The following is a 14,830-nucleotide window of genomic DNA, read 5'->3' on the forward strand; positions in this document are numbered from 1 at the left end:
CGCTATCGTGTTCAGAATATCACATGGATTTTGCTTAGAATTTTACATAAAAATGGTTTTCTCATAGAAAATGGCATAGGTAGTCAAAAACTTATTATTGTTTTGACATTTAGGGATAATTTATTTATCAAAAAATTTTATTAAAACTCACTCCAGTGCTACAGTGCTATTTTATAGAATAGTGTTCTAGACGTAGTTGGATACCTTAATTCACCATCTTGAATAAAAACAGCATAGATATTTATTCCAATTAGATAGCTGAGTTGTGCACAATATGGAAATATTTTGTCGAAATGGAATATATAAACATTTTTTATATAAATATAATATTTGCATGCGCTATTACATACACATATAAGGCCATACATATTTGTATAAAATATTATGAATGATTTCGACGTTAATATACGTAAATACGTAAAAACGGGTTGAATTTACATAGAAACGATGCGATATTTTACAAAACATTTTATTCGTCTAAGGCGACAGAAATAGACTCATTAAATAGTATCATCTCATACTTCTAGAAAAATTTCATCTGTCAGCATTCGAGATATAAATAAGAATGTTTGCTAGCTATATCTCATATTGTATGATGTTTGAATCCTCCATCATTATTCGCGTTCCCTGTGGCTTTCCAACGGCATCTTCCGAACGCGACTGTCTACGCTCCATGTAAGAGTTACAAAGAGAAACATATTTCGCTTTTGCGAGCGAGATAGCTGTCGGATCCGAGAAATTTATAGTACGTAGTCCCAACTGTTGATGTATTCGTGTGTGTGTGTGTGTAAGTCTCTCTCAGTTCTCGTTTATGCGCAGGTAAATGTGTTACGCGCCGCTTTTCGCGCGCGTAGGATAAGGAACGTTATCTTTGAAAATTTGATGAAGATGCCAAACAAAAATGAGAAGAAAAAAGCGGTGCGTTGCAGTGTCTCCTGGCTTTCGTATCTGTCTTTCGCCTCCAAAAGGAGATATCGTTGACTTCTAATTTAGTCTCTCCTCTTAAGTCGTTCGCATAACTGACGTATGTGTGGAAGCAATGCCAAGAATGCTTGATGAAATGCCTGCGAAACAAATACGAAGCAAATGCCATGCATTCGAAGTTGAATTAGAAATAAGAGGAATGTATCAAGCGCATTGCCGTATTTTCTCTTAGGCTCGGTGAATCGCAAAGAAAAGTCAATTACCTGTGACAAACATATTTTTATACATTTCGGATATTCACCTTCCAGAACTTTCATTCAAATTCAAATTATATTACTATTTTGATTATGCGCAAGAATGAAATTATTGATACGAGTTAAATTTCGCACAAAAAAAAAGTTTTTTCTTTGATTCCATCTGTTGATTATTCCTGCAAATGCAAATACAAACGCAAAGGCAAATTTCCAAACGAGGTGGTTGAAGTTATTTTAAAATTAAAACTTTAAATTATAAAAAATTGCCTGTAACCTCTTTGTTCCAGAAGTACACACATGTTGACCCTCAAGTTTGACCTGTGGTGCCTGTAAAGATATCGACCCAAATTAATTAATTTTTTATTTTTTTAAATTTATTTTTCTTTTTAAGAGGTATTTTGACATTAACGCAAATCAATCAAAATAACTTTTTAATTGCCAGTTTTGGTTCAGGGCTGAAGAGGATAACAATAATGAATGTCTTCTATATCCATAAAATGCTAACCTGAATTTCTGAAAGTTTTCAAATAAACCAAAAAAAATAAAAAATGGCTATATAAATATGGTTGTCACATAAAAATAAATGAATTCTTCATTTTTCCACCAGTGAATATCATGTTACTTTTCAAACGCGTTTACTGTAGCATAATTAACGACAATAGAATATAAGGTATTCATAACACTGCTAGCAACTTTTTATAACACCGCAGAACCTGGAATTGCCCTTAATGAACATATACTATTTTCCGCTTGTCGACTGTGTATTGATAATTCGGGGGGGGGGGTATTCTTCCCTATCTTTAGCATAGGTAACTTTGATTAGGGTTTCCAAATTCTCAAGATTAAGAAAAATTTGGAATCGGTAACGGGAAATCGTATTTCCAGAGAATTCTTTAGAATTTCCAGAATCATATTGCTTATTTAGTTTTCGTAAACTACGATATCGAGAACACACCAGTATACCACATTCCCTTTGAAACGAGCCTGTAAGACAAAATGTTTGCCAAATATTTTAATTTTCCAGTAAATTTATGGTGTAAAAAATTGAAAAGGCTGAAGTTCCATCCTCTTTCCTTTCGTGGACATAAATATTAAGTGGATATTTATTAACAGCGAAGCTGTCATGAGACAACCGAGAAACTTGTCCAGTTGCCCAAGTACTTTAATAAAATACAGAAACATGCTTTTTATTTCTACCTTTAACCAATCCAAAAAAATTATATAATTATTTATTTTCAAATTATTTTCTACCTTCAAAGGATAGTAATTTGAATATTCAAAATCATGCAATAATATCGGCCTCTGTCTCGCTTAGAGCTTGAATCATGAAAACAGTTCATCATGATTCTAATACATCAGTAATTTACTCTATTTTTTCCTTGTGGAAATTCGGAAACGGGAAATCATCCATGGTTTCCGGTAGTGGATGGAAACGAATTCGAAAACCATAATTTTGGCAACACCTACTTTTTTTAATGGCAACATAATATAAGAATATAATTTCTCATTTTACAGCTCAAACCCTGCATACCAACAAATGCTGCAGAAGCTCTTCTCTGCACTATGACTAAGTCTGGCTTTCTTGTATGTATGCGATTCAAAACAGAATGTCCAATCAAAAAATTGAGCGTTCACCACGATACCTCACTCTCCCCCCGCTAGTAATTTTCTACTGCCACGGATCTAAATAATTTAGCAAGCCATTTCCTATCCCAATTGCATCCATACCTCCGAGAATGAACCATGAAGGACCATATCGAATGCGTTTTGAAAGTCTACATAGACGTCATTAATATTTTTGCCCTTATTTAGGTCACATAATCGTAGAAACACGGATTGTCACTTACGACTGTTTATTCACAAGCCACGCTGTTTGTGCCGCAAAATATTTACCATAATCTATTTCACCAAATTAATGATAATTTCCAGAATTTCTGAAAGAGAGATAATGGATGACCCTTATGAGAGAGAGAGAGTCTCCATATCCTCTTATAATTCTCTCATGTAATCGCATGCAATATATCTATCATGTAATATCGCAACAAAACTGTGTTCAAATTGCTTTCAAGGATTGATTATTCGTGGTTGAATCTTAGACTCTGTGATGGCTTCTTCAAAATTGGTGGCAACCTAATATGCTAAAGTAAATAACTTTCTTGGTTACTAACGAGTGTCTCCGCTGATATATAGGTATTATTGTTCATATATTGGATTGGAATTTTGAGAATAAATATCACTGGGTTATAAAGTGCAAAACATGTGGTAAAAACTTTCTTGTTGAGATATGATGACATGAGTATCATGAATAGGTGAATCTTCTTCTTCGAAAATCGGAGGACATCATTGAATTTGTTGTTATAGAATGAAAAGTTCTTTTGCAAACACACTATTGCCCATCACTATCAATAGTCCTGGATGAGCATTTATGACAAAGGGGCTGGAATGCCACAACTGGCATTTTCCCAAGATGCCGAGGAAGAATGATTACACTCCCGTCATAGACCTGGGTGAAGGGAAAACGCGTCCACGAGAGAAAGAGAAATGCACGCCCATAACTCCTTGAATACAAACAAAAATCGACAATAGAACTGTAGGTCACGATTCCCGATACAAGCCACGCTGAGCATGTGCCAAAAAACGCGACAAAAACTTCTAAAAATGACCAATTAGTGTCTGTAAATTTCCGACATTTTCCCCCCTTCTCTGAAATGAAAGGGAAGCCATTGATCACGACATAGTGGGTGCGAGCGATTACTGACAAGATAAATATTTGGAGAAGTCCTTGACTTTGAAGCAACAAAGCGACGGCGCTGCTGCGGTATTTCCTTTTGGCCAAAATTCATCCGTCACTTCTTGGATAACAATGTTATACACGAAAAATAAAAATAAATGTAACATTTGTTGCTGCTAAGGGTGTGATGCCGCGTAATTTATCATATACTTCGTAAGATTGTGCTCCAATAAATAATACCAAAGAAATTTAGTGAACACTTTACCACACATAATTTCATACACCGACGATTTATGCTGGAAAAAAAATTATAAATAGGATTAAAACTGTTCAAGGGATGCGTCTTCCATAAGACAATGTCTACATCAATTTATAAAACGAGCTCTGTATTATTTGAACAAACGCATTCTCTTAATATAGGTAGATATATCAAACCTTTTTTTTTCGAATTTACTCGAAAACTACAGCAATGAGATTACATAGATATGGTATTTGTTTCACTTTAGTTTATGCGTCGTTTTATACAATGCCTACAGAAAATGTTTCCTCTCTAATGGTTCTCGAAGAGTTATAGCGTTGAAGTTATAACGTTTCTGGTAGTAATGTGAATCAGTCAGTTGATACGGCACAAAAACGCTTTAGCTTCGGCTGTAGCAGCAAACTGGGCAGAAATGTTTACCACATTTACTATGACTAACTAAAATATATGAGTTGCGTCGGTAGAAACACTGTTTTATGTTTGTTTCGAAATAATCCAGCAAAGCTAATCTTCATTTCGAGAGAGCGAGTTGATCTTTCTTCGTGCCTTGACGAATTGCATCAGTAAATCAAATAATACACATTCCGCTCCATTAAGAAGAACTTCATCTGTTTATTTAACATCGGGAGCTTAACTGCAAACAAAATACTAGAGATTATCGCGCGCGTGTAGTTTTCCAATGTATTTCTCGTTCATTTACGGTAGGAAAACATGTCGAAAAAAAATCTTCGAGGTATCGCAATTTCTTGGATCGTAAGCCTTATTATAGAACAAAAGACAAATTTCATTCATAATCCACGACGAAACAAATATGCTTGTTCTGTTATGAAACAAAATGTAAGAGAAGAGCCCAGTAAGTTGCTGCAATATAGAATTTTCTCTCTTTTTTTTTTTAATGCTTAAAAACTTATTGCATGCAAAAGTAAGTTTATTTTATAGTGAAAAATCACCCATATATACGTATAGTGAAGTATTTAGCTTAAAACAGTTTATTTAAAGTCTCTTAAAATAGCTTGGCAGACGTGTTGAAACAAAGTATTCTTATTGAGAATAAATACAATAATGATGAATTTTTTGAAGTGTTTCGTCTCAATATTTTTACCTTTTGACAGTAATTAGTATTATTAGAAATTAAATTGAAATAAAGTAATTGTCATTTACAAAATGGTTTGTATAGTTGAAAATTTCTCAAAAAATTAAAAAAAATCAAAATATGTAATAAGTAATAAGATTACCATAATCTGTAAGGCTAGCTTGTATAACTTACGGTAGTACAAAAACATTTGCTTATGTATCAAAAATTACATGTTGCGAGAAGGATTATAACGAGCTGATTTTTTTTTGGGGATTTCTCTGGAAATAGACAATAATCAAATAATTACTCTACATGTTCCAACAGGGCCATCTGGTGAAAAAGTGATGGTCGTATGGAGCTCCGGTTCAACAAATCTTATTCCAATCCATTACGCGCCAGTGAAGCAGCTGGCTAGATTCGACTTTAAAATGTACGTTCCCTTCTAATTTGAGATGACAAAAATGGGCTCAAATCCCTGTGAGATGTATAATATACCTATAGAAGAATATCTGTTTGAGTCGGCTTTAATAGTTATTTGTGGCTTTTATTTAGGACGGCTCTCGTGTGAATAAAATAACCATGGTGCGACAAGATAGTCAATAACGCTTGATGATTGATATCTTGCACTGCAAGATGGCTTAGGTCTGATGTGCCTTTTATTGTTTATGTTCATTATCTCAAGTCGGATTTCTTGATGCAGTCGAGCTCGAATATAACGAAGTAGCACGGGAATGTGAAGGGCATTCGCAATATCCAATATTCGTTATTACCGATACACGTAAAATACTCGAGTTAATGAGAGGAATCCACTTCAAGCATCGTTTCTCCACCTATGGTTCGTGGACTAGACGTGGTTCGTGTGGATGGGATACGTGGTCCTGACACAGACGCGTGAAAATTTAATTATAATTTAAATGAAAATTATCAACGTCTGTCACGAGCATTAACGATATTCACACAGGTTTGAATATAATATCAGACCCCCATTTACTGTTATTCATTGGATCTCAAAGTTAACCCATGTCAGAGACAATTCCATAGACACAACATACGGATCGCTTGGGAATACGTGAGGTTCACGTGTGTTTTTTTTTCTAATTTTTTGATATTGGTATGTGCCTGTTGAGTGCTTCGAAGTAGTTCTCTGATTAGACTGTTCCAGAGAGTTGCGGATTAATCTTGACAGAGACAAGGGAGTCGTGGGTGGAAAAAGTTTACGAACCACTGCTATAAGTGGTCCTTTGAACTGTTTCAGAATTTCAATTATTCTGAAGTTCGCATAGACTGGGTAACGCTGACATGCATAACTGTGGGTATGCCGATTCCTGTCTACTCGAGCAGTTCCGATAATGGAGCAGAACCAGCACGACATTACCTTCAGATTGTCATTTAGCTATAAATGGCGGTGATGGAACACACCCATAGCCATTCTCGGAATAATTCGAGTAATCAGACTTTGTTTCTTAAAGAGAACTTTTGATTTTATAGAACTTAATCACACACACACATGAAAAAACTTACATTTTTCCAGAAAATTCGTTATATCCGATATTCATAAAAAATGCAATTCGTTATAAGCGATTTTATTAATATTATTTCGGTATTGCAGATTCACTGGGATTGAAAAGAAAAATCGTCAATACCGTCTTCTTAATATCTCATTTCATTATAAGCGGGCTCGACTGTTTTTGACAAGTTTTAATTAATTTTAAATACTTAACACACAGTGATAGAAATTTTAAAGCAATACTGTGTGGTACTAACACAGAAATAACTAATATTAATAATCGGAATGATTATAAAAATGTAAACTGTATCCTAGAAAACTTCGAGTACGGAAAAGCCGATTTATGAGTTCAAAACACCAGTTTTTGAGCGGCTAGCACTGCGGTGTGGAAACGGCTTTGGAGTTACGTCTAAATTTAAATAAATCCCAGTCAATGTGTCTTGGGTGAAATATTTATAAATGACTGAGCACTTTCTCACAATTTTGGTATTGTTTAACAGGTGTTATATACGGCAGACGTAGGGAATGCTCATACGTTGTTTTTCAACAGCTTGGCCTCCTTGCTTACTTGATCTCATCATAGTCACTTTTGGTCATGAGAGGCTTGTTATAAAATTTTTACTGAGAAAAACTCGCACACACACACACAATCATATCGCATCTGAAAAGTCTGCATGTTCTGCGTATTAATGCGAACTTGATGTTTCAGCTTTATTTATTTTATTTATTTATATTTATACCATATTGTTGGCACTGTAGGCTTATACAAGAGAATGCGGTAGAATGAGACAGATATTGTTTGATACTGTACAAAAAATTAGTGATAGTGGGGGAGTCGACAATAGAGCTGGGGAGTTTGTTCCATTCACCAATGCTATGAGGAAAGAGGCTGTATTTGAAGCAGTCAGCTCTAAAAACAGTTAAGCGAATGGGACGCAGCGTTGAAAACCAAGTGGGGAAATTTAGCATCTGTTGAACAGTATTTTGAGCTTCAGTGCCACCTATCGGCAAATTTCACAACTGTTCATTTTATAACTAATGAACGCTTCATCTGAAATGTCAGTTGTACGAATTTTGTGTCATTCGAACCAGAAATCCGAATCCCCCGAGTTCCGCTCACCGTGTATAAGATCTAGTATGTAACTAAAACTATGATATATTTCAAGATTATTTCACGAACTATTGTTTTTAGTGAAAAAAGGATTAAGCATATATCTCCGTATCCATCAATTCATATGTATATGCATTCCCAAGAAAATAATCGAATTCCATTACGAAGATAACGAAAAGACGTATAGCGTCTCTCTAAACGTATTCCATCATCAAACTTGAGCGCATTCTAAGCAGCTTATCCCTTGGAGTTTCTCAATTATTTCGCATCTCAAAGTTATTTTAGTGCCTAAAAGTAACTAAGAAAAATAAAGACTGCCTAGAGAGAGAGAGGGAAAGCAGTAATTTTTTTCCCTTGCTAAGACATAAGGAATTCGGGCACACAGGGCAACTCGGCGTCGTATTCAGTTCAAGATGGTATCAATCTTTTGCTGAGAACTTAATCAGTTCAATTTAATTTGCCGCTTCAGTTATGGGTTAGTTTTAATTACTTACGAAACTATTAATTCATCCGACGAAGGGGGATTTTTTTATCTTTATTGTTATATTTTCGCCCTTTTTAAGCTTTTATTTTCTCAGCGCTCAAGGGATTTTATTTTATTCTTTTTTCTATTCTTCTCCATCTTCGGTTAAGCGAACTCGATGGGCAAGAGCGTTAATTTTGACATTGTTTTCACCCGAGGTTCCCTTCACCGATAATTCAACGTTTCTATTTTACTATATATATATTTTTTTTGTTCTTCTTACTTCTATTTTTTAGTTGTTATTGCTTCACTATCTTTTTCACGCCGTCTGAGTTGATATATGCTCTAATAAATTGGCTTCTTTAGACGTTCAACAACGAGCCGCTCGGGTTTCGAGTTTATTTAAATACTGCGAGGGGGGGTTTTTCCGAAAGGGAATAGTAAATCGCCTCACCTCGAAGCGAGGTCCTGGGATAAGATAAATATTAAATGATAATGAATTTCGAAGAGGTGTGTTCTAATTACTTTGAAGATGAATGATTTCATGAGGCAAGAGTTTCTCCCCTCGTTTTGAAAAGTGATTTACGTTGTTACGCGTATCCAATCCAAAATGTTCATACCGTTCTCTAAAGTGAATCAATCTTATATTCTCGTATTGATTTCAGTTTGTGAAGAATCTTTTCTAGTTTTTCTTTCGAAATGTCAACTTCAGTGAAAAATTAAACTTGTGTGTCAATGTATAACGAGAATTGTTTAAATTGCTGGATAATTTCAATTCCAAAATATGATATTTAAATTGATAGATGAAATATATGAAGCTAAGTTATTACGAGTATTTTATAGTTATTTATTTTACATATCAAATATGCGTAGACATCAACAAAACAGCATCCATATTAAAGATGTGGAAGTGTGAGATGAATAATTAATAATCTTAATTATTTATGCACTCAAAAATCATGAAAAAATACATAAATTTGTAATTTAAAATTATAGTTTAAGATAGGGTGTTTTTTCGTAAAAGAATGTGAATTTTTATAGGTAAAAATGATTCATGCCAATGTTCTGTCGTCTAGAAATTTTTCGATAAATCCCAATACAAATAGCAACCGAATTTGCTTCAAATTACTCTAAACCACGAATGTCCCGTCTAAAATCGTCTTACCTGAAAAAAAAGTTCATTATTCATCTTTCTAATATACGTGTATCACTGTAGCCATCATAGCATTATGAGTTGTTTAATAAAATAAGAAAGATTACTTTTATTTATACTGTATACTGCACAACTTTTTAGGTCATATCAGAACAAACTTCAGGCATGTAACACTATAGTAAGAGTCTTTATTAATCTATGCACGACCCTATAATCATTTGAAGAGTAATGCTAAAAATATTCAAAAAGTGACTTCTACTTTAGGCAATGCACTCTAAAAAAGTGTCAACTCTTTTCGAATCAAACGCTAGGTATTAGCCAGAACAGCCACAAAATTACTACCAACTTTCATCACACCCTAAATTAAGAAAATAACAATAAAAACCGATATTTATATGATCTATTAAACAAGTTAGAGCTGCGCCAAAGTTATATTTTAACCGAATAATATCTATAGCGTTAGTATAGAAACGGGGTTTTTTCAAAATTAATGAATCACATCTCCGCTGCCTTCATTATCTAAAAATACAATTATCAACCCCACATAATTCTTAAAATTAAACGATTAATTGGAGAAAAGAAAGGCACAAATAAAATTTCTCAATTTGAAAAACATTTCGTTCACTCTAACAAATCGATTTGAAAAGAAATAAATTGAAAATACGCGTAATAGTTCGCATCAAAAAATTTCGATATTAAAACACTTTATATATGTTTAGAAATATTTTAAATATCCAAGACAATCTACACTCTCTACAAAATCAACAAAATCTTTTACAAAAAAAAAAAAAAAAAAAAAACCCCAATCATTTAAAAAGAAAGCCTATGCGTATTAATAGATACAGATCCCGTCGTCATTCAATCCTGCCGTTATCATGTCTTTTCAGCATTGTTTCAAATACGGTTTTTGTTCCCGTTTTTCCCAATTTTTTTCCCCCCTTTCTGAATAGAAGAGTGTCAGCAAACGAGGAAACTAGTTCGGAATTAAAATTTGCATTGTGATCGAAGACATACGCATTGAGTCGGCAAACAAAGACCACTGCCAATTCTTGTTGCTGGTTTGTTCATTGGAATTACACGACAATGCTTTATCATCTATTTATTTTCTAGTTTTTTAACAGTATTTTTTTTTTTGTTGCAATATTATTATTATTTGCCACTCCATTTAGATCTCTTAATAAGAACGGAAGATGGTTTTCCCTGCATTTCCACGTACCCCCTACTCATTTTCCTTTTTATCCCATTTTTTTTCCTGTTATTTATTTTTTTTTCCCGGCTTTCATTCATGGCCTTCTTCAATAAGAGGTCTTTCTTGTGTATATGTGTGTGTATGCATCAATTTTATTTTTATTTTTTTTGTTATTTTTACTTCTATTTCCTTTTTAGCCTGTCTCTTCATAAAAATTACATGTCGTCATTTATAACTCTTCATAAAAATGTCGGAAACTGTAGATACGTTACAAAAGAACGCGGAGAAAGATAGGAAAAAAAAATGGAGAAATGTTTATGGAAAAAAAAAAAAATCACAAAAATACACTCACACACACACATCTAGTTTCACAACACACACAGAACCATTTTTACCCATTAAACTTCTTTTCATTATGTTTGCTTCCATTTAGGCTTTCCTATTTTTCCTTTTTTTTTTTTGTACTTTTTCGTTTTAATTTTTGTTCCTTCTCGTCTATGTAGTTATTTGGGAAAAAAAGGATTTAGGATCTTGTGTATGTGTGTATATATATCATTTTTATGCACGTTTAATGCATTTTTTTTTAACATTCTGAAGTATTACAATATTTAGGGAAGACATTAATAAAAAGTTACTCGCTGAAATGCATTAGATGCTTGTCCACGTGTTGCTTTGACAATTAAAATTGATCTAATTTTATGTTAGTATAGCGGGAAAAAATTTAGCAAAGAACAGTAATGTATTTTTCCTTTTTTATCTATAATCTTGAGGGAATTTTTTGAAATGTATGAACTTCATTTATGTAACATTGTTTCCTAAAAGATTCCATAAGAGTACATGATGGATCGTTTTGAAAAACTATCCCAGTATTTCTATAGTTTTTGGGCTGCAAACTACGAATTATTGAAGTTTAAGATAATCCACATTTTCATGTATCCAAAATTATGTTTCTTGACTATCTATAAATTATTAAAATTAAATCTAAAACAGAGCTATCCAAATTAACCAAATACACACAAAAGAGTATAGAGATGATTTTTTTTGAAAGATTTTTAATCAAGATTTTTGTATTTATTTATGAACGGCAATATAATTGTGGTCTGCAATATCTGCCAAAATATTGATGATATATGACGGTAAAATCACACAAACACACACACAACAACACACAGAACCATTTTTCCTATTAAATTTATTTTTATTGTGTTTGCTTCCATTTAGGCTTTGATTTTTTTACTTTTGTTTTTGAACTTTTTCGTTTTAATTTTTGTTCGTTCCCGTTAATGCAGTTATTTCCGTAAAAAAGGGATTTAGGATCTTGTATATATACACTGCTCAAAACAATTAGGGGAGCAAGCAAAAAAGTGAAGAAAACCGTGCGAGACAGCCACGTATTGGCATACAATCGATAGTACACGCGTATCAATGCGCAATACAGAAAAAAGACGTAAACAAATTTGCAATTAAGCTTTAATTCTTTGAAAATATGGAAAAAACATGAAAAGATGATTTAGGGCAACAATTTGGTTACATGCAAACGATAAAAAAAAGTACTGTTTAGACATGATGCATGAGTTTTAATAGGGCGCGTGGTCTCCTCGAACAGCTAAGACTGCTGCACACCTGTTTGCCATGGATGCGATGAGGGTATCGATCAGACTTTGGGGAATACTGTTCCACTCCTCAAGAAGTGCAATCTGCAAGTCTCGGACAGTAACAGGCGGCCTTGGTCGCGCAGCAATGCGTCGTCCGAGCATGTCCCAAACATGCTCGATTGGATTCAGGTCAGGAGAGCACGCTGGCCATTCCATACGCTGTATTGTTTCAGCTTCAAGCTTGTTCTCCACCAGACGAGCTCTATGCGGTCGGGCATTCTCATCCTGGAAAACAAAGGAATCTCCAATGGCTCCAGCGTAAGGGATGACATGAGGTCGCAGTATCTCGTCCGCATACCTTCGGGCCGTCAAAGTGTCATTCCGAATGATATGCAGGTCCGTACGTCCGCCTATGCTGATTCCACCCCATACCATCCAACCAGCTCGTCTGTATTGTGACCTTTCACGAACGAATGCGGGGTTATTTCGAGTGCCCCTGTCCCTCCATACCAGAACACGTCGGGTGTCACACTCCAGACTGAATCGGGACTCGTCTGTAAACAGCACTTGGCTCCAATCATGTTGTTCCCAATCTCGATGTTTAGCAGCCCATCTTCTTCGGGCCGCACGGTGGCGTGGGGTCAACGGAATGCAGACCATTGGCCTACGTGCATAGAGCCCTCCCTCATGAAGCCGATTACGTACTGTTTGGCTGGACACCCTTCGTCCTGTTGCCAAGAGCAACCGTCTTTGCAGCTGCGTAGCATTCTCTGTTCTGTTTCGACGGGCTGTTAACCGTATATACCGGTCATCAGTTGCTGTAGTGGCGCGTGGCCGACCTTGCCTTGGTCGACGTCTAACATTTCCGGTTTCTTGGAATCGATTCTACAGCCTCGCAACAACACTTCTGGCGACTCCAACAGCGTCCGCGACACTACGTTGTGTTTGCCCGGATTCCAGTCTGCCTATAACACCCCATGCCATGGATTCCGGTAAATCACGTTGTTGAGACATCCTCAAGTCACCTGGTCTCAAAAAAAAAAATACTGCGCAATCGAATTTCACAGTTACGGCAGTAAAACAGACGTTTCTGCAACATCCCGATTTCTGCCCTTATCTCCTTTTTCTGGTTTTTGACGTCATGAACTTTGATTTGCAAATGAAGTTTTCTTCTTCCGTTTCGTGCTAGGCTTTAAATTATGGATGATTCATTTTATGTTACTTATCGGTATACATCTTTGCGTAATTTTGTTAAAATTATGTGCTCCCCTAATTGTTTTGAACAGTGTATATATGCATATATATATGCATTTATTTATCATTCTGAAGTATAATATTTAGCTAAGACATGAATAAAAAGATATTCGATGAGATGCATTACCAGTATGCTCGTCCACGTGTAGCTTTGACAATTAAAATTGATCTAATTTTATGTCAGTATACCGGGAAAAAAATTCTGCAAAAAATATTGATGCGTTTTTTTTCTTTTATCTATAATCTCAAGGGAGTTTTGAAATGTATATACGTTTTTTATGGAATTTTGCTTACTGAAAGATTCCATAAAGGTCCATGATGGATAATTTTGAAAATCTATCGCATATTTCTATAAATGTTCGGCCAAAAATGACTAATTATTGAAATTTAGGAAAATCAAAATTCATTCGAAGTTCAAGAATTAAGATTTCTGATTATTTATAAAACAATAAAATTAAATTTAAAACAGCTATATCGAAAAATGTAGGCGTTTCTGAAGGGTGGCTATGCCTAATTTCATTAAAAATACCAACCCTTGTTCCTGCCTTCTTAAAAACATTTTGGACGAAAAAAAGACAATGAAAAAATGTTGAGCAATACAATATTTAAAAAATATATACAGAGCTTCACATTATAAGCTCAAAGAAGCATGAGAAATATATAGACGAAGTTACAGGAATACAATAATTACCGGGAATATTTTACAAAAATTATGAAAAAAAATCCAAAATAAATTAAAAAGTCCAAAGCCATGAGTGGCGAAGGCCGTTTTGTTGTTTGGAGGAGAAGTTCATATATAACTTGTCCTTAGAAGTTGAACAATATACTCTCACTCATCGAAGAAGACAGCATTATCATTAACAACAACCATAAGGTTCATTATATGTGTTGTTGACTTTACCAACAACAGTAAAAGTTCTCACATTTGCACATATGATCTCGAAAACCTCTTCATTCGCATACCACACAGTAAAATTCATTGACATATGGTTTCATCTCTTTCAAAAATACGAGAGAGAGAAGGTTCCATTAAATTTAATTTCACACACTGGAAAAACCTCACTAACTTCTGCATTCTTGAAAACCTTCTTTACAATGGCATACATATCAAAAGCAGATTAAAGGAATGCCAATGGGGACCTGCTACTCGAACGCCCTTGCCAAACTTTTTCTCCACTTCTATGAACAAATATCCAAACTGCAATATAACTTTGTTGGCTTTCGTTACATTGTGATGATCTAATCATTTTCAACATATGCAATTTTAACAGTATCTTCCCCAACATCTACCCTGAAGAGCTTTCTCTGAAGGAAA

The 14,830-nt window shown here is 34.6% G+C and overlaps 1 protein-coding gene across 7 annotated transcripts in view; it reads left to right on the top strand.

The window, feature by feature from the left end:
• The window catches only part of bru3 (CUGBP Elav-like family member bruno 3), a 606,527-nt gene that overhangs the window by 274,501 nt on the left and 317,196 nt on the right, over positions 1-14,830 (top strand). The gene's annotated exons all lie outside the window — the stretch shown is intronic.

Source organism: Pholcus phalangioides, unplaced genomic scaffold (genome assembly GCF_987345545.1).
Source record: "Pholcus phalangioides strain wild (caught in Gottingen) unplaced genomic scaffold, Ppha-v1.0 ptg000017l_1, whole genome shotgun sequence".
Lineage (NCBI taxonomy): Eukaryota > Metazoa > Arthropoda > Arachnida > Araneae > Pholcidae > Pholcus > Pholcus phalangioides.